This window comes from Parasteatoda tepidariorum, chromosome 2 (assembly GCF_982258835.1).
Source record: "Parasteatoda tepidariorum strain Cologne lab strain chromosome 2, Ptep-v5.0, whole genome shotgun sequence".
Classification (NCBI taxonomy): domain Eukaryota; kingdom Metazoa; phylum Arthropoda; class Arachnida; order Araneae; family Theridiidae; genus Parasteatoda; species Parasteatoda tepidariorum.
In genome coordinates this window covers 72,893,461-72,915,816 of record NC_141756.1, presented here as the reverse complement: position 1 = coordinate 72,915,816, position 22,356 = coordinate 72,893,461, and positions in this window count along the sequence as shown.

The window sequence follows — 22,356 nt, the reverse complement described above, 5'->3', positions numbered from 1 at the left end:
GTCATTTCGTCGACAGGGTCTTTTCATTGACAGGGTCATTTCGTCGACAGGGTCATTTCATCGACAGGGTCATTTCGTCGACAAGGTCATTTCATCGACAGGGTCATTTCGTCGACAAGTGATTTCGTCGACAAGCCATTTCGTCGACAAATCATTTCGTCGACAGGGTCATTTCGTCGACAGGGTCATTTCGTCGACAAGTCATTTCGTCGACAGGGTAGTTTTGTCGACAGGGTCATTTCATTGACGTGATCGTTTCATCGACAGGGTCATTTTATCGACAAATCATTTCGTCGACAGGGTTATTTTGTCGACAGGGTCATTGTGTTGACAAGTCATTTCGTCGACAGGGTAGTTTTGTCGACAGGGTTATTTCGTCGACAGGGTCATTTTGTCGACAGGGTCATTTCGTCGACAAGTCATTTCGTCGACATGATCGTTTCCTCGAGAGGGTCATTTCATCGACAAATCATTTCGTCGACAGGGTTATTTTGTTGACAGGGTCATTTCTTTGACAAGTCATTTCGTCGACAGGGTAGTTTTGTCGACAGGGTCATTTCGTCGACAGGTTCATTTTGTCGACAGGGTCATTTTGTCGACAGGGTCATTTTGTCAACAGGGGCCATTTCGTCGACAATATTAAGAGAAGATTATTTTGTAGGCAAAGTCATGCGTAATTTTGAAACTAGTCTTATGATTCTTTTACAATAGACGTTATGCCCCTTGCACTTTTTTGTAATTTAGTATATTTCTGATGAAATTTTTTAAGCCTAGCCTGATGCAAAATCTTAAAAGTATGTTGAAGTTGCCGGAAAAAAGCATTTCATTTGAAAATTGCCTACTCCTCTATTCATATCACGTTGCAAAAACGAAACATTAATTGTATTTTACACATTTAAGTTGTATATTACACAATTTTTTTCTAATCATATTTAACGCATTTGTTTCTAAGATTAATTTTTAATGTACATTATTGTAGATTATCATCGCAAAAGCAATTGCAACAACTATTGTGAATGATTCTTGATGTAGGGAGTGAATGACGGGTGAAATTAGGAAGGAAAAAAAGACGGTATAAAATGAATCTGTGAGATAATGAAACCAGGTGGTCGATAAATAATATCAATGACAAGGCCATTTCAGCTGCAAAATTTTCTGTCTATAAAAAAGAAAATTTTACTTATATAACGTTCCCCCGCAATGAGTAAAACGCATTAATACAGTTTAAAATCTTGTCCAAAAAAAAAAGGGAAGGAAAAGGAACTAACTTTTGCAATGATAACAATGGTGATGTTTACAAAGAATTTAATCCGAAAAACACAAACCTTTTAGATAGTTATCTAGTAAGATTACTTCTTGTTTTATCAAAAATTTATATATTACCTGTGTTTAGATATTTATTTTTTTCAAGCTCAGTTGATTTTTTTTCATATGCAAGTAATCGTTAATTTTGTTACTATTGACATACTAATAAAATTTTCTTACATGAAATTTCAATATTTATATATTTTCTCTTTAAAAGAAAGATCGATATAGGAAAAAAACAAACTAAGTTGTATGAGTGGCTATTACGAAGGTTGGCGAGCGAAGTGAGCAACGGACTGAACTTCCTAGTATTATAAAAATCTTGGGAAAAAAATGCATGAGGGGAAAAATAAAATTAAAATCCAACTTGGAAAACATATTGGGAAATAATGTGGACAAAAATTTTTGTTCTAATCCTCTTCCTCATGTCTTTGTCAGCTATTCTGCTGAAGAGGGAAGTTTCTGACAATTCTTGTGAAATTTAAATGAAATATTATTTGAAACAAAAATCTTGTTCTCGCATTTCCAGTTTATTTTACTTCTTATTTAATTAATTATTTATAACGTTTTGGCGTTTAATTGTTTAATATGTATTTTATCCTATATGTTCCCTAAACATTTATAAGTTTTTTTACCTTATAAAATAAACTTCGTTAATGTAAAAAAAAAAACTCACAATGACTCCACATCCTCGGTATGCGATGCAATCGAAGTGATATAAAAAATGGTTCTAAATCAGAGGAGGGGAGGAAACCTGTCTAATTGGTTTTTATGATCTAAAACATTTGGGGAAAAAACGCAATTTACTACGATATAACAAATAAATTGACTTTTGAGTTTATAATTGAGGAGAGTTATCTATATGCATCTGATTTTATTCTCATTAATGTTTATTAAAATAAGTTTAGCAAACTTGTTTTTTCACTCAAATATTAAAATGTTTTTCTTTTCTATTTGCAAGAGAATAAAAATTTATTTAAATTAATAAAATTTGCAGTGAGAGTATATATTTTAAAGGCGAGCAATAAGTCCTTTAAAAAGTGTAAATGGAAATGTTTTAAAATATCATGTTTGATATGTGTCCTGATAAAGAAATGTGAATTTTTGTTACCAAAACGAAAAAAGTGGAATTTTAATTGTTGATAGAATATTTTGTGAAATTTTGCCCTTGTGGTTTTTGCTATGCGTGAAAAGTTTTATAAATTGTTTTTTTCATTTGTAGTCTATTGAACAAACTTGATATTTTAAATACATATGCATTTTTTATTTTCATTTTTTCTGCATTTTAGTTTTGAGTCTCCTGGCTTGTTCAGGCAGAAAATAATCAAAATTTTGATTGGCGATAAGTCGTGCTAATAGTGGTCAGTAAGCGTTTGAAAATTGTGTTTTCATCCTGTGTAGAAACTCAGTTAAAAATTTCAGCAATTATACCAGTAAAAAATTGGTCAAATTTTAATTGCAAGATTTTTTTTTCTTTTTTGTAGAGTAGGAGTTATTTATTCTTACGTTTAAATTCCAAGCTTGACTTTTTGTTAATTTTCTTTTAAGCAAAATGTGTCTAATTTAAATCCTGCAAATAAAAAATGAATTAATTCATCATTTACTCACTACTATTATTATTCTTATTAAATTATACTATTATTATTTAATTATAATAATAGTATAATTCAAAAATAGTATAATTTGATAGTATTAGATTAGAATTGAATAATTAATACTATTATTAAATTCACTATTCATAGAAAAAACATATTTTGTAAAGACCAAACACTAACAGGCTTGCAACGTTACGCCCGTGCTTCTAAACAATTTTGGTAAGGTGAGTAGCACTTTAAATATTGTGGGAATCTACAACCGCCTCGGTAAATACCTAAACATCAAGTTTGTGTTCCGATTGTTCTTCGAAATCTCTAATAGTAGTAACGAAACTAAGACTCAATTCGATTGTTCGAATACGCATATTCCTGTCCTAATGTTAAAGATGCTGAACAAAAAGTTTAAAATTGCAATTAAAGTGAACATTAAGAAATTACTTTTCCAATATAAAAAACCTAGAATTTTTTTTCTACTTAAGCAGATATAATAATTAGGTCTATGATTATTTTAATTTCTGTGAGAATTCGACTAATGTCTATGTTTTTGTTAAAATTTATGTAAAAATGTTGAAAATTTTTACAGCAATAAATTTAGCTTTCCTCTCCTTGAAATAGTGTCTAAATTTTCATTGTAATATATTTTTATTACTTTTAATTCTAAAAATATATTTTATTAATTTGATTTAATATTAAAAACAATTTGATTGTTAACGTCACACTATATTAACTGTAACCACGGTCCGGATATCATTCTGAAGACAATCCTTACCTATCCTAAAAATAAGTGTCGAACTATTACGATTTAGATATAGAAAAGTAGATTTCGATACATCAACCGTTTAAAGTTTAAACGCTTCTCAACTACCTATTAATTAATTTAAAAAGCGAACTTCTTTTAGTGCAATTGGAACAATAAACCGCCATAAAGAATTTTACTTTAGTATAAAATTAAATAAGTGCATTTTTCTAATTAATAATAGAAATATTTAGATTAAATCTCTAAAATAGTTTCAGAATTACGCATGACACTATCAACGAAATGACCCTGTCGACGAAATGACCCTGTCAATGAAAAGACCCTGTCGACGAAATGACTTGTCGACGAAATGACCCTGTCGACGAAATGACCCTGTAAATGAAAAGACCCTGTCAACGAAATGACTTGTCGACGAAATGACCCTGTCGACGAAATGACCCCGTCGACGAAATGACCTTGTCGACGAAACGACTCTGTCAATGAAAAGACCCTCTCGACGAAATGACTTGTCGACGAAATGGCTTGTCGACGAAATGACCCTGTCGACGAAATCACTTGTCGACGAAATGACCCTGTCGATGAAATGGCCCTGTCGACGAAATGACCCTGTCGACGAAATGATTCTGTCAATGAAAAGACCCTGTCGACGAAATGTCTTGTCGACGAAATGACCCTGTCGACGAAATGACCCTGTCGACGAAATGACCTTGTCGACGAAATGATCCTGTCAATGAAAAGACCCTGTCGACGAAATGATTCTGTCAATGAAAAGACCCTGTCGACGAAATGACTTGTCGACGAAATGAGCTTGTCGACGAAATGATCCTGTCAATGAAAAAACCCTGTCGACGAAAAGACCCTGTCGACGAAATGACCCTGTCGACGAAATGACTTGTCGACGAAATGACCCTGTCGACGAAATGACTTGTCGACGAAGTGATCCTGTCGACGAAATGACCCTGTCGACGAAATGACTTGTCGACGAAATGGCTTGTCGACGAAATGACCCTGTCGACGAAATGACCCTGTCGATGAAATTACCTTGTCGACGAAAAGACCCTGTCGATGAAATGACTTGTCGACGAAATGACCCTGTCGACGAAATGACTTGTCGACGAAATGACCCTGTCGACGAAATGACCCTGTCGACGAAATGACCTTGTCGACGAAATGACCCTGTCGACGAAATGACTTGTCGACGAAATGACCCTGTCGACGAAATGGCCTGTCGACGAAACAACCTTGTCGAGGAAACGGCCTGTCGCCGAAATGACCTAGTCGATGAAATGGCCTGTCGATGAAGTGGTGTCGATGAAATGGCCTGTCGATGAAGTGATTGTCGATGAAATGAACCAGACCCGCTTGTTATTTTCAGCATAGAGTGATTTCTATACTCCAGCTTTTGTGTACAAACTTGAAATGTCAATTTTTTCAACAGAGAAACTGCCTTCTTCATTTAAAAATGAAGTAAAAAATATATTTCTTCAAATACCATTACCCTTAGAAGTAATGTTCTAAATTTAGACGATTGCAATAGGTGGGTAAGGGAATTTGGGAACTTACCAATACGAAATGGATTTCTAGAACATCCAAACCTCATGTAAAAAGGTTTGTTTGTAGGTAAATAACGAGTTTAGTTATTTTTAAAAAAAATTTGTATTTATTTTTTATGGGAAATGCTTTTTTCGTTAAATTTATGATTATTACATGCATGAATTCTTATGAAGCTAATTTCCTTCTAATTTATTGGTTAACATTGAAATCGAATTTAATTGCCTTGCTTAATCCTTATACTCACTATAAAATGAAAATTGAGTAGTTTTCACTTGATATTTATTTAATTAAATTAATATTCATCGAATTAAATTAAAATTTAATTTATTTTTTGTGGATAACTAAAACTAAATTAGAAAATTTTTTGATTTAAGATTTATTAGTGGCGCCATCTATTATTATAAATTAAAACTAAGAGATATGCATTATGCCTACTTATTTATAACTTATTTTTAATGTTTTTTTTTTTGTTTTTTTTTAATGTTTTATAATACCGAAAAACTATTAATTGGCATCTAAGAAATCAAGCAATTGTCTTTTAAGATGCCTCTTTTATTATTTTTTGATTGCATAATTCCCATCAAAATAAAAGTCAATGATTATGAATTGTCCATTAAATTAATACCATAAGTAATTAGAGAATAAATTTACGAAAAATTCCCTATTTTCATTCTAGTACATTTCTATTTGGATCATAAATATTTTTTATTATTTAATTGCAGGAAATTATTTGTTTGTCACCACAGTGCGTTTATGAAAGTGCCACAGGAGAAATGTAAAAGAAGTTTCAAAAAAACTTTTAAAATTTTTTTGCTGAATTATAATTAAATTTTTTTAACATTTTAGAATATTTTCCTAAAAGATATGATAAAATCTTTTTTAAGTAATCAAACATAATTTTAAAATTTTTTATATGCATTTTAAAATCTCATGTAATAAATTCAAACTTAACTGAGTGGTTCTGCAATCATACTTAATAAATTTAAGTAAGAGTTTTTAATTTCTAAGTGGATAAGGGTATTCACAATGCTACTCAATTTGAATATTAATCAATTCTTATATATATTTTGCATAAAAGCTAACATAAAATTCATAACATTAATGTTAAAAAATATTAGCATAAAATTTAAAGCAAATTAGATTTAAATAAATGTGTTATTATCAAAATACAATTAATAACGCTGTTTAATTTTTTGAACAAAACTTTAACATTTGTCATAAAATTAGTATGAGAAATATACTGGAACCGATTTATGATTAATTTACATTTTGGAAGCAAACTACGGAGAAATGTTATTGAGGAGGAGCTACAAAAAGACTTAACAGAAGGCAATGCCGAGAAAGCCAATCAGTGATCTCAATATCTCTTGGGGATACTATGTGTGTAAAGAGAGTTTACATGCGGCCCGGACCCTTTGCAGCGTACCAATTATGAACAGTCGCGGGGGGGGGTATGCCAAGCTGTAAGCAAATTACTTTTGTGGAGCAAGTGGATTTCCAAAGGCTCAACAGAGTAGGCGATCGGAAGATCACAATCATTTCTAACAAGATTACCTGCAATCTCGTTACCGTACACCTCAACGCGCGAAGGAATCTACTGGAGACATACTGATTTCCTCAGGCCTAGCTTGAAAAGAAGTACTAGAAAATACTGGTTAGGTTTATCATATACTGCTGGCCAATGTTTTGGTATTGGATGGCACTTTTACTCTCAGTCAAAATCCAAATACTACTATCGGTAGTAAGTGCTAACGCAGGGGCCCACCAAATAGCAATAATTTCTGTCTTGAAAACTGATCAAAAGTCAAAGCATCGGATAATAATTTAAATTTACTTCTCGGAGTTGATAATGAAAACATTATTGATGTTGCTTTCTCTCAAATTTTTTTTCTAGATATATCTAGGGACAGATTTCATATAATTCCTTTTGATGTAAAGTTAAGAGGTTTCTTAAAAATATCGTTCCATTAGTTTTGCAAATTTTAATAATTGAGGGCAATATGTGATAATCCAAACTTTCAAAAATTAGAGATAAGCAAATTAATGTTTATTTTATGAAATATATTTACAAATACAACTTATTCCTATTAATTTTTACAGTAAAACTTTTATTAGATAGAGGCTGTTTTTTTTTCTCTCGTACCTGCTTTTTGAGTTCCACGTTGTTGCTCTTTACGTCTGCTCATCGTATTCAGACTTCTTTCTGCTTTTTTTTGTGATTTTTTAGTCTATATTCGAAATTAAAATAATTACAAGACATAAAATTTTGTTAATCGGTATTTAAATTTTTGAAATACTTATCATACTCAAAAGAACTTTGCTAATGCTATTATTATAACATAAATCGAGATAAAACGTTAAGAGAACTCCTCATTTTTGTAGGGCTCGGAAAATAACGGTAAAACATATTTATAAATAAATAAGAAAAAATCCCACATCTCGTCTTCGACTCTGGTAATGTTATCCTATAATAAGATAAAGATATAATAAAAGTTTGTCCCTATCATATGAAATAAAAAAGTTCTTAAGTAATAGGAATCTCGAAAGATATATTTATAATGAAGGATGATCATTTCTATCGCATCCAATCAAAACGATTTCGACAGAGAATTGTCCCAATCCAATCTGCTCTTATCTGGTCTTAGAAAATAAGTCCAAGAACGTGAGCGAGGTTTCTAATAGATAAGTATTTCCGTAATGGTACGGGATTTAAATGAAAAATCTACTTGTTTATATGTTTAGGGTTTCTTTTGAGATAAGGATTTCGCTTCTTTATAGTCTCTGTACACATTTAACAGTTAGCTTATCTGGTAAAAAATTAAATTAAATTCTAGTCCGTATTTTCTTAAAAAAAGAAACACTGAAATAAATTAAATGGAATTACTTCCTCTAATGGGAATTGAAATTTTTCTCCACGGTTTATTTTAAATGAATGTTTTGTCAACCTATCACAATGTAAGAAATTATATCTAAAATAAGAACAAAGTTTCATTTAACTTTAACTAATATTAATAATAACAAATTGAATAAATGTCTTAAAATACAATTTAATAACAGTTTCATAAAAGTTGCAATAATATAAAACAAATCTATACTTTCAATATATTGTGGCATAAGCATTATTTCATATTTTTCTTAATATTCAAGATACACTTTTTGTTTTGTATGCACTGTTAGAAATTTCACAAAAAATGGAGAAAAGTTAGAAATTTCACGAAAAATAGCAATTTGTTTAATTTTTATTTTACTATATTCAAACAAATAAAGGTCACCTAATGAAGCCACTTTTATGCTTTGCAGCTGGATACATATTATAGACGAGAGGGCATATGTGTCATTCTCATGACAGACAGCCCAGGATTAGACCAGGACAGACAGTCCAGGCGTTAACGCCACAATATTTCTCCTTGATCAATCACACCCTAACTCTAATGTTCATTACCTAACAAATTTTTTTGCTCCAATGTCCAGTTACTTTTTTATGGCTTTGAAATCCTGCTAGTTTTGAATGACTAAAAAATAATTTATTTGCTTTCATGGTTTTTTTAACGATACTAGATGTAAACGGTTTCAAAACCATAAAGGTAAAAATGTTCTTTACCGTAAACTTTACGGTTAATTGGATCGACGGACTGCTGTAGGTTATTTAACAGAATTTAAGAATGAAACTTCTAACAGTGTACTTCAACTGCATACTACGCAATTTGAATTTTATTATCTTACCATGGGCCATAATGTGCGAATTTACTGATTCACTGATGGTGTTAAAAGGAACCATCCGATGGTGTATAAAAGTTTAAGAAGTACAATAATGTAGTACAATTCAGCACTATATTTTGGCTGTAGGAAATTTGAAATCTAATATAGTTCACTACCCTAAAATATTTCCAATAGTCAATTCATTCACATTAAAAAAAGTTTTGCTTTAAACGTAATACAAAGAGATGGTTTAATTATTTTATAGTTGATATAAAGAATCATCGCCCATGTTAAAAGTACACTGAATTCAAAATATATCTTCAAAAATTTAATTATAAAAGGTCTTTTTTTAATCACAGGGGAAGTGTACATCTACAAAAACGATATTAAAACATAAGGGTAAATAAATTAAAGAGCGTGGTTTAAAATCTTGAGTAGAGTGAAGTATGCCCAATTAAAGTTTTAGTTCATTTACTTATGAGGTAATAAAACATTTCTGATACCGTGGATTTGTGACTCAACTATTCAGCAATCCATCTTCTACCTGAAAGAATTATGACCCTTTTGGGACATTAGATTTTCATTTCTAGATTTCTGATCTAATAATATAAAGAAGAATTTAGTTAATATTATTCATTATTTAAATTATTATTTTATAGTAAAATTTTATTTTTTGCAACATTTTAAGTTTTTAAACAGTTATAGATGTTTTATTATTTTAGTTAGAGTATAAGAATTACTTTAAAATAGTGTAATTTAAGTGTTTTAATTAAACTTACTAATTTTTTTTATTTGTTATAAATTTTTTAAGTTTTTATTAAAGCAAGCAAAATTATATTATTATTCTTGTTAAAAAATTATGTATGTCTAACAAAGTATGTATTTTAAATGAAATATTCTTCCTTATTAGCAATAGTCCCTTTCAATTTATCCCTTCTTTCTGACCTTTATCAAAATTATACTGCAATTTTTTTTATATTTTCAAAAATAAATTTAAGGAAAACTTACATTATTTGCTACAAAATAGAAGCGATTCAGTTAAAAACATTATAAAATAAAATAACTAATTTGCAATTAAATTTTCTTAAATAATCTATATATTTTACTTAAATAACAATAATTAAACATCTATTGATTTTTTTCGTTTTAAAAAGTTAAAATTTTGTGAAGAAATTAATTTAAATTAAAAGGAATAAACGTTTTTATATTGAAATAAACATACTAAATAGTTATCAAATTTTTTAGATCAGAAATCTGGAAAATAAAACTAAATATCTCAGCAGGGATTTGATCCCCAATAGACCAGTTAGAAGGTGTACAGCTAAGCCTTTAAGTCATGAATCTATAACAGGTAAATTATTATACCCTATCCTACAATAATAAAAAGACACTTTCAGTTTTTTTTAAATTTTTTCTCAGGAATAACGTAGAGGGCATATTTTGTAACTTCAGAGGTGCTTAGTTAATGCGATTTTTCATACTTAGCATTAGGGTTTAGAGCCTTCCGGGAATTGAAAAACCAAAAATAAATTACGAAAAAAAATAAGTATTCTTGAACAATCTATACCAGAAAAGCAAGCATTGAGCTTGAAAGTTGTATCGATTATTTTAGTTGTTATTGGCAATAACTGCAAGAAATTTCTCAAACCTAACCTTAATATTTGTGGAGATACGGACATTTTTATAAGAAATTAATTCTTTTTTGCTACCTTTTTTGCTATAACTTTAAAGATATTCGATAAAATTAAACAAAATATTTTGAGCAAGCTAAAGTTATTAAAAATTGTAAGGGTACTTAATACATGTCTTCCTCCGCAATTTATTGTTGGTCCCTCATACCTCCGAAAGCTCTTTATCTGTTAGGTATGAAAAATCACTTGAACGAAACACTTCTAAAGTTACAAAACAGTCTTCTAAGTGTTTCTTAAGAAATTTAAAAAATGTCAAAAATTTAAAGTGTCTGTTCCTTTATTGTTGGGTAGTGTATAAGTAAAGGAACTATAACTATAAATGGCATATTTTCCCCAGAGGCAGCTCTGGTGAAAAATTTTTACTGTATCAAAAGTTTTCCTTATGTTCTTTAGGTTAAGCTTAATTTCTTTTAAATACAAATTTCACTGATAAACACTTCCCTTGTAAGCTATACGACTCAGTAATATGTTTCTCTTCTTTTTAAAATGTAATGTCTTTTTTTGTGACAAAGGTCTTCAACCTTGGTTCCACGGAAATTTAAAACTTCATGCGAACTTTGGCAAAGATTCCCAAAGTGGTTGCTATGTGTTTAATTAAAGCGCCTACATTTCAGTAAAATATTAACTTTTATAAAAGATTTAATTTTTAAAGGCAATTCGCTTTCAAAAATAAATATAAAAATTCTTTATAAATTGAATGGTATCTTGAATTTCTTAAAAGCCTCGTGATTTAAATATATTTTTTGAGTTGCATTAGTTCATATGTTAGTCTCCGTCCTTTTGCTGCCAATAAAAGAAATACAACCTCAAATTGATGGTACATTGACCGACAGACAAATGAAACTAAAATTAAATCAACTTAGTATTTTGAATTTTCGGATTGAAATTAGAAAACAATATTTTGAAATAACCAAAAGCGCAATACTTCGCAAAAAAAAAAAAAAATCATGGCAGAGTCATTAAAAAATTTTACTTTCTACTAATTTGCTATAACTTAAAATACTGTTTCTTTCTTTTCATTTTATAAAAGTTATTAGAAGAATATGTTTTTAATAAAATAAAATAAACATATTAGAAAAGAAAGCTTATTAGTTTCTTTACCATTCATTATTTTAATAAGTTGTTTGTATTTAAAAAAAAATAAAGATGTAATTGCAAATTCGAGTTGTATAAAATTTAAGCAGACATTTTTTGCATATCTTTATCATGGCTGCTTTATAAAACTTTTATGCACGTAAACATAGATTGCAACTTTATATCATTTTTTTAACTTTCAGGAATCTTCGCCCCTATTTGATATTATCACAACATGCTGATCGTTGAGGAATACCCTAGTTTATAGCATTTAATTACTTTGGTAGAAAAAAAACATTACGATTTAGCCCAATGATAAAAATATTCTAACATGTTTTACATTATTATCACTGAAAATAATACTTTTCGGCACAGGAAAATGTACTGTAAGAACTCATCACAATTTTTAAAGACTTTACTCGCTATTCGTATCGCTTACTAACTCCTCTTAGGCGATATAGTGAAAGCATTTTTATCTGTAGTCACATAACAAATGCTTCTTTTCAAAATAAATATAATTAATTATTTTCATAATATTACTGAATGTAAAAGTAGATCCAAGAAGTAATTTCTTATAATTTTGATTTAAATGTTTAATTGTTTCGAATTTCGTGTTTCAAGGTTTTATAAAACGTGAAACTTTAAAGCCTTATTTTTCCTGGAAATATAATTTAACACCTAAACTGATTTTCAGCTACTTACCGTAATTTTTAAAAAAGATTATTCGTTGGCAAGAAACATTTTTTTTTCGTTTCCAAATGAAATCAGTTTGTCTGAAAATTGCTTCAATCCAATCTTTTTCAGAGACACAAACACACTCTGTATCTCCTTTTGATCTAGTTCTGAAAAACGTGCCCAGGATAGCAAACAAGTATTTGAGGCAAGAAATAATGATTGAAACTAAGAGAAATAGTTTCATTTTTAGAATAGTTTGTAAATAGAAAATTGAGTATCTCGTTAGAGTCGTTATCGCAATAACTTTTCTCTAAAATCTTTACAAAGTTCCATTCAATAAAGTTAGGAGAAACAAAAATTCTTTACAAATACTTAAATATGTAATATAGTTTTTTTTCATATATCATAAGAATACAGTAGCCGTCTAAATGTTCCACACAATATGATATGATCATTAATGAACAAAGAAGAACCGGATGTTTCTGGCTGTCATCAGCTTAAATTAAGTAATTAAATAATATTCTATAATGGTCATATTAAATAATATATATATTAACATATAATATTTATATAATATTAATAATGCTTATATGTCAATGTGAATAGTAGTTTATTATTAATATTAACCGGTTAATATTAATAAAAACAAAACAAGCTGGTTTAAGTGAATAATTTAAGAGAATTTATTGGTTATTATTAATAACTTACTGGTTAATATTAATAATATCCACGATTTGTCAATGTTATTTTTACAGGTTTTTATTGGGGATATTTCCGTATTGTGATGTGCCCCAATTGACAAGGAGCCAAATAAATTTTACACTGAAAAATTAAAAAAAATAAATATTAAATACTATTTATAATGGTCATATTTAATAATATATATATTAATAAATAATATTTATGTAATATTAATAATATTTGTATGTGGATGTGAATTGTAGTTTATTATTAATATTAACAGGTTAATATTAATAAAAGCAAAATAAGCTGGCTTAAGTGAATAATTCAAGAGAATTTGTCTCACTTACTGGTTATTATTAATAATATCTAATGATTTGTCAACGTTGTTTTTTCACGTTTCTATTGGGGATATTTCCGTATCGTGATGTGCCACGTTTACTACAATTGCCAAGGAGCCAAATGAATTTTAAACTGAAAAATTGAAAAAAAAAGTAACAAAAAATAATAAAATAATTAAGAGAAAAATAATTAATAATTTAAGAGAATTTATCTCACTTACTGGTTATTATTAATAATATCCAATGATTTGTCAATGTTATTTTTTCACGTTTCTATTGGGGATATTTCCGTATCGTGATGTGCCACGTTTTCTGCAATTGCCAAGGAGACAAATTAATTTTAAACTGAGAAATTAAGAGAAAAAAAGTAACAAAAAAATAAAAAAATAAAAAATAAAAATAAAATAAATAAAAAAAAAAGGAAAAAACTCATAGATGTTTGCCTTGGGGTGGTTACGAGCTATACAGTTCGAGTTGGTCCCGGAAGTTGCCAAGACCTGGCGATTATTCTGCCACTGGACACGATACAGAAATCTCCTCTTTTTTTTTCTCACTTTGATAAAAAAAAAGCGGTTATTATTAATTTTAACCGGTTAGTGTTAATAATAACTTAAGTTATTACTTTAACCATGACACAAAAATTATTTATTTATTCCTTTTGTTTTAACTGTATTTAGCTGTAATATTTATTTTCTCCATTAATCTCGATTATTATTGTGTTTTTAATTTAGTTTAAAGTTAAAGGCTTGAAACTAAAAGTGTTGTTCATTTATTATTCATCATTTTTCCTAGGAAAACAAACATGTTCTACAGGACGACATGTTGCCCTCCACTGATGCCATAGTAGAAGGCGACTATTTTTAATTTTCCTGTATTTCTTCTTTAATGCATTACTTCATTCAATTCAATATGCTGGGTTCTTAGAAAATTTAAACATCTTAATTTCTGACAGCAAAATTATGTTTCGACTTGTGCATGCAATCGTAGAAATGCCCCCACTGGCAAAGGATTTTTTCGCCTTCGAAAACGAATAACTATATTAAATAAGCAGAAAGACGGTGTAATTAAATAAGTAAATAAGCAACTACAAATCAATACAAGGGAATCTTCTAGCTGATGTTGAAACTACCTCTGCAAATATTGCCTTCTACCCCTGCAAACATTGAGAACACGAAACATGATCGACAATAAAGTCAATATTGCAAGGCAATCGCTTGTTATTACGCACTCTTATGCACCATTTTATGATGGAGATGTTTAATTACCGTTTTACAATTACTAGTACAAAAGTAATTTATTCACTTTAATAATTAATTTCTTGCAGAACTCTGTTAATTCAGTCTAAGCAATTAAAGTAGTTAACACAAAATAGTTTTTTTTTGAAATGCTAAGGCAATGACAAAAAATTTCTAACGCAAAGTTAAAGCTAATTTTTGCAAATAATTTCTATAGAAAAATATATTTAATGACCTTTTATATTAATCAATACTTAAATATGAATTCAAATACGAAGCTCGTAGATAAAGTTGCAATGGTTACTGAGTAAAAGTTTATCCCAATTGAAACAGGAACAAAATTTAGGAAATTTGTCTTACAATAAAAGGACATTTGTGTATCATTCATCTTTCAGTTGAACAATATCTAATTCTGATTAAATAATGTGTTAGACAAAAAAAAATGCGAATTAGTTATGGATTTAGTGAGAGATGCAAGCAAGACATGACATTGTTTAGAACTATTTAAAGTGCTTTTAAAAGTCGATTTTAGATGAGTCTTAAAGTAATTTGATTTTAAATATTTTGACAATATTAACATGCTTAATTCATCTTTTATCGAAAATCAAATTTGCACTATAATTTTTCCAGAGATTGGCTCCTATAAATAAATCTTATTTAAATAAGTCTTTTTTTTGTAAATTTGCTTTATAAATTAAGTCAATAAAACAAGAAATCTTTCTTTCCCCAAGGAAAAGAAATCCCATAAAATAATTAATTACCCTCTTATTGAAGATTGTTTTATGAAAAGAATAAATATAAATTAGTTTCTTCTCTTTTCAAACTTTGTTTTTAATCTCTTTGAAAGGAGTAAAAGACTATAATAATTAGAAACTAAAAATAAATCTCTTCTGTGGATTTATTTTCCAAATATTTGAAGTTTCTCCGAGTACATCACTTTAATTAAGTTTTTCGCTAGTACCAATTTTTCCGTGCTTCAAGCAATGTCTGAAATATGATTGAAATTAAGTTTTATACTTTTTATTTTCCATCGTGCTTCCACGCTAAGATTTTATGAACTAGACTTTATGTAAATCAGGGTGAGTTGGAATGTTTATATTTTTGATTTTGGGGAAATTTTCAACCTATGTTCTCTTTTTTAAAAACTATAAACATGCGGTTTTTTTGTTGCAAAAAAATAAAGAAAGATAAACGTTTAATATATCCGCTTTGAGCAGAGTAGACTAAGCTGAAGGTTATTAGGTATTTAAAAACACAGTAATTTATACATAGCAATACATTTTATGAAAAAAAAGAGCCATAATAAGGACATTTATGTGTTTTGTGTTTTATTACTTCCACACTAACTGGACAAAATTATTTACAATTGACCATCGGCGTGAATGAAAAGTAACTAAAAGGACCAAGATATGAGTGGTGTGATTTCGGTTCGTAGGAACATTTACGAAACAATTGCGTAAAAATTAAATTTTGATCAAAATTTCAACATTTAATTGTTAAATTTAATTCTGCAGATGATGCAAGTAATTAGAATAGAATTCTTCTCTTTTAAAAAAAAAAACTTAAATAAATAAATTATTTTTCTACGGTAATATTCAGTTTTCTTTTTTATTCATCTATGCACTAAATTTATTTTTATTATTCTATATGCATTTAAAACTAATATTTAAATAGTGAATAGTTTTTCACCTCACTAAAATATTCATGCGAGCCCAAATGGATACATTGAAAAATACTTTTATTTGTCAACATTTAAAAAAGCATCAAAACTAATTTATTAATTTCCGAAGATCATTTTTTTACTTCCTTACTTACCTTTCCTACCAAAAAAATCCTAACAATAAAGAAATGCAACAATAAAGAATGAAGTTTGCGTTAGTCAATTTCAAAGCTGATGTACAATTTTCTAAATGTCAGAAAATCGACATTTTTCGAGATAATATAATAATCTTAATTAGTTGCTATACATTGAGTAAGCAAAGTTTATCGAAAGTTTACATTGGAAGTTTACAAGGCAAAGTTTATACATGCTTAAATATAAGCGAAAAAATAGCGAAAAGTCTCTCTCACCGTGTTATCAAGAGAATAAAAAGAAAAAAAAGTATTTTTGATGAAAAAAAGCTTTATAAAGTAGAAAAAAAAAGAAATTATACTGTTACGCATAGACTATCAGTGCTTAGAATTTCTTAACTAAGAAAATAACGGTTGATACTGAGGAATTTTAGTTCACTCATTTATTTTGATATTCACATCACGTTTAGCGTTTTAGCTATGTTTAAGAAATAAAACTTGGTCAAACCATTAACATGGTCAAACCGTTAACATGGTCAACCATAAAAACTTTCACTTACAAATTTCATCAAATAGGTCTACATCGAAAAATAGCAGTAACTAAAATATTTTTCTTACAATGAAATCAATTAAAAGATTCTGAAATAAAAATGAAAAATTTATGGTAATACTAGAGAATGCCTCACGGGAGATCATTCTTTGTTCTTTCTATTGAATTCCATCAAACAATTTCTTACTATTAATGCTGCAAGACTGCCTGCCAATGTTTTATTAAATAAGGTAAATCAGTTTAGCTATTTAATTCAGTAATGGTCACGCCTGCTTTCAAAGTTTGGAAATATGTGGCGCGATTATACTCAAAATGTGTGGATGTGTGTTTTTAAATTTGACATATAAGAGTTATGTATTATTTTCATAAATTGATACTTATTTCATATATTTTTAACACGAAAAAATAATACTTTACTTTATGGCTAATAAAATGAAATGCAATATTTTTTTAAACCATTTACTTCAGATTTTAATTTAAATTTTTATTTCATTTTTTGGAATAAGACTAAGCAATTTTGTTTGTCTACTGAAGGTATTTAACACAATACACTTAAATTTGATTTTTGACATTTGCTTATGTTAACTACTCACTTTTTTCATTTGTATAAAATTATTTAGGATGAAAAATTGCGAAAGAATTCCTCCGAAATCATAGCAAATTTATGAGTTTATTTTCAATTCAAATTATCAAAACATAATATATATTATTGTAATTTTACAAAAACGTAATATTTTATCAGAATTTAATACTTAATAAATATTTACAACAACATATACAAACAAATACAAGAAAACTTGTTTAAGAAAATGCGTTTAATTTTCAATATCGAATAATAGGAAATCATGAAAAATCGCATATTCTAATATAATTGATTGCTCAATTTTAAAGTCAATAGTTTTGTAACGCAAATGCTGTCAACAGTAGCTCTGATAGCTGAAATATTTATTTCAAAACCGTTTTCCTCTATGTTTCGAGATACTTTTAATTTAAGAAAAAAACATTTTGACTAATGTTTGCAACAAGTACAAGGAGAAAAAATCGTAAATTTGCAGTACTGAATAACAATGACTTTTCCGATAAAACAATTAAATTATGGTTAATAAAATTAAAATATGCGGTATTTAAACCATTGAGTTGTTTATTTTTCCGTGCAGAAGGTTTAAAAAAGATTCTGATTTTTAAAATTATAGTTCTTATTACTGAACATTTAATACACAATTTAGAAATAAATTTAACTTAATAAATTGATCTTATGCCATGCTCTATGGAATCATGAAATCCTTGAAATTTTAATAATGTTTAATTATAGGGTAAAGTACTTTACTTCCCTCACGATCAAAAATTTTTATAGAATTCGGATAGTTTTAAAATACTGCAATTGAAGAAAGATACCATTCTCTTTAACAGAGTTTAAAATTATAAAAAAAAATAAATAAATGAGAGAAAGTTCTAAGATTTCAACTAAAATTAATTTATTCTGATTGTTTTAGTTTTTATGTATAGATTTATTTCATTTTTTTTTGCTTTTAATCACTTCACGGAGAAAAGAAATTGGCAAAGTTAGCGTACTGTATGGAAATTTCTTTTAAAAAATTCATCAAACAGTATTCATTTGGTTATTTTTCAGTTCACATGTTAGCAGTTTACTGACAATTCTCGTTTTTTAAATTATAGTTTTTATTACAATAATAAATAAAAAACTGAGAATTAAATATTACCGAATAAATGGTTTTAATGCCAGGCTCTAAAACATCATGATAAAATTATAAAATTTTATCACGCACCATAAAACGATTTTTTCTTGTTAATTTTACTAAAATCATAACCAAAAAGCTTCGTTAAAAATTACAGTACATTTCGGTATTCCCATAGAATCAGAAACACTGTAAATTTTACCAGATTCTAGAAGTTTTGAACATACTTTTTTCTCTATCTACAAAACCATTTTAATTCTAGGTAGAGTTCTTTATTTCAGTCATGGATATTTTCTTTATTTCATACACGGGAGGCAGTTTTTCACCAAACTATTACTACGGGTTATAAAAATATTTTTAAACACTTAGGGTAAAATTTTAAATTAATAGTATTAACAATTAATCATAATGGCGTTAAAACTTAAGATGTTTCTATTTTCATAAAACTGTTTAATTTTATGTTTATTTTAATATTCTTATAGAAAGCTTTTCTAAAACAATATTTATTGTTATCTTTTTGATGTTCAATTGTCTTTTAATGTGCTATTGCAAAAAAAATAGAAAGCTTTTCAGTTTTAAATGAATGTAATGCTCAAGAGCTTTTCAATATTTATAACCATATTGAAATTAATATTTTGTCACTAATACAACTAGGAATATAGATTTTGAAGTTGATATTTGAAATGTAAGTTTTAAATTATTAATTTCGCAGCAGGTATTTGAAAACAGTTTCAATTATTGAAAACGTGTTTTGATTTTACATTCGTTAAAACACTCTAGAGACTTCAAAATGCGTATGCATTTAAATATGTATCCCATGCTTAATCAAAATTGCATAGTAAATTAAGGATAAAATACGTGATATCAATGAATATGAAGTAACATTATGAATGCACTCTTAAAGAAATCTAAGGGAATAGAAATTTCTGAAAAACGCAATAGAAGTGTAGAACTAGAAGTATATGGAATTGGTAATATGAAAAGACAAACTTAAAGATTAATTAATGTAAATGTTTTATTTTATGAGTCTGAAAGGAATTGAAAACAGTTAATGAAAATAATTTAAAACAGTTAAAAAGCTAATGAAATAAGTTACACCGAAAATCAACAACATTGCTTGTTTTAATTCAGATTTCCAGAAAACAATGTTATTTGCGTGAACAGACACCCTGACAGAAAAAAGGGACATGGAAACTGAACTTTTTAATGGAGTTTTACAGTAGTTTTTATTTTTACATAAATATTTTACAGATTTGACAAAAAATTTGCTTTCATTAAATTGTCGATCCTAAATCATCAGTTTTTCTTAAGTTCCAAATTTTTGAAATTGATTTAATTTTTGAAAACAAGTTCAAGAAACAATGTTTTGGCTCACTTCAATTTTATTTGATCGATTTAAATTTTCATTACATTTTTCAGGAAGAACAATTACACTTTTTCCTGGGAAGCAGCGTTTTAACTTTAACAATAATAGATATAAAGCATAAAATTCGATTTACATAGATAGAGGTGTTTAAGATTTTGATTTCTGTAATATATATATTTTTTATAGTTTTTGATTTTTTATAGCATATTTGCAATTATCTCTTCCATTAAAATACTTATCAGATGAATATTTTAGTTCAAAGAATCAAAATATTGTCTTTTTTTTCAATTTTTTTCTGATTTTGAATTCTTAACTCATTAATATCAGCATAAATAAAAAAAAATAAAATAATTTTAAAACACTATTGTGTGTCTTATTTACATAAAAGTGGCAATGCTTATCATATTTATTGATTTTTGCCCAATTAGTAAATTAAATCTTACGTAATATGAAAGGATTTTTAATGGTGTAATTAATATAAATAACTTTAAAATTTGAAAGAAATTATGAAGAAATTAAAATTTAGAAGAAATTATATTTTCATCTTTTAATTAAATTTGACTGTCAATATTCCCTCTGTAATCTGTTTTTAATCGAGTATCAAAAGTGATTGTGACGCATTTTTTGGGTTTGGTTACTGAAACGAGCAGGGGAAGGAACTCTTTAGAACAATTTATAAAGCTTCCAATAAAAATTTCGTTTCGCAATATTTTCGGAAAACAGCTGGATTTTAATTTTAATATTTAGAACATAATACGGCTAGTTTTTAAATTAACACCAAATTTCGGTAATATTAGGTATTTTTATTAACTTTTTATCAGATTTTTAACTTTGCAAATTAACAGTTCTTAATCTTAATAAATTAAAAAAAACTGTCTGAATACTTTTTAATTTTTAATATAAAACAGTATCAAATTTTGCTACCGATTAATGTGTAACATATTGAAACTTTTTCTTAATAATCCAACTGTCATTCAAAAATTATCATTTTTCTTCTCCGTTTTTGAAAAATATATTAATTTTCTGAAAATGCATTCTTGAAAAAGGTATAATTCCTGAGATATGCATTTCAAAATTTAAATTAATTCTTTCGAAAACTGGTGTAGCAGTCGAGATGTAAAGCTTAATAACGTTGGTAAAATTCAATTTTGATTTCGAAACTCAAAGAAGTCTTTGTTTACTTATGATATTTTCTCATTTAATTTAAAAGTTTTTATTTAAAAATTAATAAATTAAATGTTTTGTTTATAATTGTGATTATGTCAATTGCAAATAATGCGTTCAAATACTAATTTTTGAATGATCAAATTTCGAATAATTAAATTTCTATCTATAAAATATTTAGGAACAGACAGATAAGTTTAGGAAGGAAATTATAGTTTCTTAATTCATATCAGGTTGAACTCATAATTATTGAATTTGTATTTATTTTATAAACATGATTAAATTAATTAACTTTGCTTGTATAAAAAGAAGCAATTAGTTATATTAGACTTCCTCAAAAACAACTTCTTACTTAATTTATGAACTAAAATAGCTGTATTTGAACTATTCGAATGGTATCTCAAAAATTGGTTGCGGTCAAATACAACACAACAAAATATTAGAGTGTTTTTTTTAAATGAAATAGAAATAGAAAATTACTCAAAATTAATACTTAACTTACAACTAACTGTTTAACCTTACTTTAACTGTCACTTACTAACGAAATTTATCCAACTAAATACTTAATGTATCACTAATTATTAAAATCTACTAAAATTAATATTTAAAACAATCTAACAAAATGAATTATTATAGATGACTATAGATATGGACAAATTTAGATGGAATTTTTTGGTGCCGCGTGAGACTAATGAATATTACATAATACAGATAAAAATATTTTGTTAAAGGTTCGGCGGATATCTACTTTTAACTGCATTTTATAGGACTGAAAGATTTTTATTTTCAAATGTAACTTTTGTTTACAATTACACGATTAAGTGTACGGTTCGAATTTGAAAAACGTAAACGATGTGCAGTGCACCAAAAAAATAACCATCCTACATAGCTTTTCATCTAATGATTGGATTTTCTCATTCTAGATCTCATTCTTAATGGTTCAATTCAAATATGCTATTTAATAGGTGCAGACGAAAGTTTAAAAATCATAATCAGGCACGAAAATTAATAATTAATAATTCTCTGAATAAACATACCTTTTGACGTATTCGGATTTCTGACCTCCAAATCATGGGGAGTAGCCGTAATCAGGGAAATATGGTTGGTCAGGAAAGCAATACAAAGTTTAGTCTCCTTAATGTTAATTTTACTTTTTGAGTGCTTCACCATATCTCGAGAAC